Raw genomic sequence first — 4,318 nt, 5'->3', positions numbered from 1 at the left:
CCAGATCCCACCACTGGAGAACAGAACTGAGCTGGAGGAGCAAGCTACATCCAAACTAAAAGTGCAGCACCTTCAGGTCGAGTTCTGGGGAGATCCTGCAGCACTGTGGGATGTTACAGCGAGACTGGGCACTTTCCAACAGATTGGACAGCTCTGGAGCTGACTGCGGGAAATCTGGGATCTCTGTTATGAAGGTCACGCTCGACAACTGCAGAGGGAACTTCTAACCCTGCATAGGATCTCCTGGGAATCAGGGACATAGGAATTACCCTGATGTAGCCCATCCACGGCACTGGTGATTTCTTCATGGAGGAGGCGGCTCAGGAGTAACCTACCAGTGGGGAACACCGAGGTCCTGGTGTTCTCACATGGGTCAGTGAGAGAGCAGAACCCGTCAGCCCGGCTGTTGTTTTAATCTTAAAAACAAGTACTGTATACAATAGGGAAGGAATTCGTTTGTTCTCATAATAATTTTATGAGAGGCTCTGTTATTCCATAGTCCTGTCATTAGCCATGGATGAAAGCCCAAGGCAAAGCCTCATCCCAAACTCAGCAGCAGATAAAGGACTTGCCGCTGATCCCGAGCTCACCCAGGTGGGAAAGCAGGTCTCAGCACAGGTTGAATTTTCATGAGGGCACCTACCAGGGGGTTTCCAGGAGCAACGTGGCTGCAGGGTTGAGATACAGGTGGTCCCCAATCCTGCATTGAAGGGTGCTGCTGATTAGAGAAAGCCCCAGAGCATGGCAGTTAATCTCCCAGGCCTTAGTCTCTCCGAGTGCAAAACTGCGGATTACAGGTCAACTGACCTGCATGGAAAAGATGATGCAGAGAGCTCCTGGAGCCGCTGCAGTAAGGGCAAGCGGGGAAGCCCTCTGCAACTGCTGAGTTAGCATCAGCCCCACCTTACTGTGCTTAGAGATACGCAGAAAAGAGTGGGGCAGACCTCACTGTAAAGCATTCATGACCTCAAAATGATCAATTTTTCTTTGTCCTTGAAAAATAAAAGCAATTTAAGAGCAATTTGCTACTGCAAGAAGGAGCATACACTGAAGTGTACGTAGCAGCAACCTTGGTCCACTTCCACTTTGGGAGTGGGAGAGCTGAATGCTTTAGCATCTCCCACCAAGAGAGATGAAGAAAAGAAGACCAAGAAAGGTGGCCTTTCCTTAAGCCCATCTGGTGTTCAGTTGTCACAAAACAGCATGCCAGAGAGAATATTTGAGAACTAAAACTGCTCATTCTGCCCCGCAGCGAAAATGAATTGCCTGCACATGCCATCGCTTTGGCTACGAATCATCTTCTCCTTCCCTGTAATGAATGCACCGTGCTTCCACCTCCTTGCACCCCAGGCCTGCTCCTTAGCGATACATCCTCCCTGAGGATGGCAGCATGCAGAAATCTGGAGCCAGAGTTAGGTGGTGGATGACCTACCTGCTCTCTGGGGCTGCATTGGTAGAGAGCAGCTAATTAGAGCCCTATTTATCCCACTGGGTTCTTACAGCTGCAGACACCATTGGCAGCTGAGCACCTGGCAAGTGAGCCAAAAGCTCATCACGGACTGCTTCCATGGCTACAGTGATGGGACTGGTACGAAATTCTCTTGGAGAGCTATTTTAGATTATTCTTTCACTGGGGAAGAGGATGGTGGTGCTTCAATGGGCCTTGTAGGTGGCTAAGTGGAGAGTGTGGGTGCCCTGTGGGCAATGAGAGGCTGGAGGGCTGCCCCAACATGCATGAAAAATTATCCAAATGTCCTTGGGTGGTGGTATTACCTCTGCTGCTCTTGCAGGAGAGACTCAGGCACTTTTGGTGTAGTTTTGTTTCCTTTATTCCTCTACTTGAAAATCATCTCATATTCTCTCAGTATCCTCTCTGGGGTCTCAGTTATGGATACCAGAAGACTTGATCCCGCTCTCGAACACAAGAGAACAAGCCTTCCTATTGATGGGAAGCCAAGCTCCCTGTGAGCCCACCTATCGGTGACTTCAAACCATCTTTCCAACTGTCGTTCCACAATAACTTTGACTAACTGTACTATTTATTGGCTCACATCACATCCTTATGGCTTCAATTTATTTTTGGAAAACTCGACCCACATTTAATTAGTTTATAGTTTGTTCCAAGTTTTGCTTATCCAGCTTTTTTTTGTCTTTTTTTTTTTTTTTTTTTTGAAGTTTGTATTTTGATGTTTAGCATTTGCCTTGGCAACATCTGGAACCCCTTTATGGAAGTGTATTGTTACTTTTACTGCTCGTGCAGCTTTATTAAATCATCTGAGTATTAATATTGAAAGTGTTCATCTGGGACTAATCAGGGCCAAGATGAGTGATGTGGCAGTTAAACTGTACCTACGAGCTAATGGTTCAAGGACACAAAGTCCTGAAGAAACTTGCAGTGGGCTTTATGCTCTTCTTTTTAGCTTCCTAGGAGAAGAAGGAGGAGGGAAAAAAAAAAGATATTCCTGCTCTGACCTTTCTTGCAGAGCAGATAACAGAATCGCAGCCTGAGCTAGTTTAGAACAACTTGTCTCCAAAGAATTTTGTCCAGTTACTGCTATATTTCTGGATCTTGTTTCCATATTTAACTCTTTCATCTGCCCTGGCTTCTCCGCTCCACACTGCAAATGACTGCCAAGTCAAGATCCCCACCACACACGCCACTACAAAAACACCGGGGCTGACATTTTGCTCTGCAACCTTGAGCAGACCCTCGATATAAATAAGTAAATAACATACCTGGTGGGTATCCATACATAAATAACAAACTCCATCACTCTTCTGCATCAGCGACACCTACAACCTGGATTTGTCCATTTGCTTCTCCTCCGCAGGGCACCCAAACATCCCCGGGGTGATGGTGCTGAGCCCATGGTCCTGCACAAGCTTGCCACGAGCGCAGCACGAGCCAGGGTGCGGATGGGTTGAGCTGAGGGACTGAAAGCACAAATATGGGGTCAACACCACCAGAGCACAGCCCTGGGTGCAACGGGGCTGAGGTCTGGGGGAGAAACCAGAATTCTCTGTTCCTGGGTAATAGCACTGATGGAGTTTGTAGAGTGCAGTGGCTATCACAGCAGATGGAGAGCCCCATGCAAATGCTGGACCTAACCTCTGATCCACCTCCAAAACTCTCATCTTCAAGAGGAGTTTTGACCAGGATCCTGCCCTTGGGAAGCAAGGGTGGCTCATGCTGGCTGCAGGGGCTTGAAACCCCTGCTGAAGTCACAATTTCAGTAGCTAACCCTTGGATGGATGCAAGGTGTTGGGTCTGTTGAGGTCACCCACAAAATCCCCAGGTGCCTCAGCAGGGCCAGAGCAGCCTCATGGACACAGGGGATGCTGAGCTAGAGGTTGTGGGCAGCATCCTCACCCTCTGCTCCTGGCTCTCTCTCCACCTTGCACAACACGATCCCTGCTGAGCCACGTTTTAAGCCCCACATGGGTCATTTAAACCAAAATTTCCTCTTTCCAACCTTCAGATGCAGCAGGCTTCTCTTCTGCAGCCAGGTTTCCCCTCTGCCATTAACCTTGGCCCTATGTACGAGGCCACAGGAGCTTGTAAACGGTTTATTTCTGTGCAGAGCCTTCCAGCAGCTCTTTTACAGCTGTCTCGTGGAGGAGGGTCTGGGCTGGCGAGGGAAGCAAAGCAGGCACGCAAGATGCTGTTGGAGCAAGCTGCACACCCCGGACTTTGGGAGCAGAGAAGCTAAAAATCCCTTTTTGCTGTTGATACAGTACATGGGTTAAAAAGGAAAGGGATGGTGGGCTTGTCCATTGGCCACAGATGTGACCACCAAGACCACAGGATGTCCTGCAGGTTGCCCACAGACCCGAGGTGCCCATGGATGAGCTCCTGTATCTGTAGGGCCTTCCTTGCAGTGACTGAGGCTTCCTGAGCCACAGTCGTGGATTTTGCAGTTTGTTTCTCATTCAAACTAACAACTGGTGATGGAAAACCCGTGGGATGGCTGTGGCAGCCCGGTGAGCCCTGACTGCCTTTCTCATAGAGGGCAGCTCGGGGAAGGGGCAGCTGAAGCATAGATGATCCAAACTTTTGAAAAATTAGCTGCTCTAGTTCACGTTCCTACCTGAACACTCTTGATTGTATTTAAGTAAAAATGTATAGATGTATATTTCTACATAAGCCACTTAGGGGCTTCTTTTTTTTAAAAAAAAAAAAAAAAAAAAAAGGCAAGAAAAAAAGACATTTAGCAGCCTTAAAACAGGAAGTGTAAATTTAGCTGGGATTTATCCCTTAACTGAGCATAGTTCATTCACCCTTTGTGTAAAAATAGAGATAATTTTATGCCCGTGAGAT

General features: G+C 47.9%; 1 protein-coding gene across 1 annotated transcript in view; it reads left to right on the top strand.

Annotated features, from left to right (window-relative positions):
* The window catches only part of LOC114818659 (uncharacterized), a gene marked incomplete at both ends in the record, with an annotated part of 27,230 nt that overhangs the window by 14,184 nt on the left and 8,728 nt on the right, over positions 1 to 4,318 (top strand).

The sequence above is a fragment of the Antrostomus carolinensis genome, unplaced genomic scaffold, assembly GCF_000700745.2.
Source record: "Antrostomus carolinensis isolate BGI_N321 unplaced genomic scaffold, ASM70074v2 scaffold42896, whole genome shotgun sequence".
Classification (NCBI taxonomy): domain Eukaryota; kingdom Metazoa; phylum Chordata; class Aves; order Caprimulgiformes; family Caprimulgidae; genus Antrostomus; species Antrostomus carolinensis.
The sequence above is the reverse complement of the archived record's forward strand: the minus strand, read 5'-3'. Positions and strand labels throughout refer to the sequence as shown.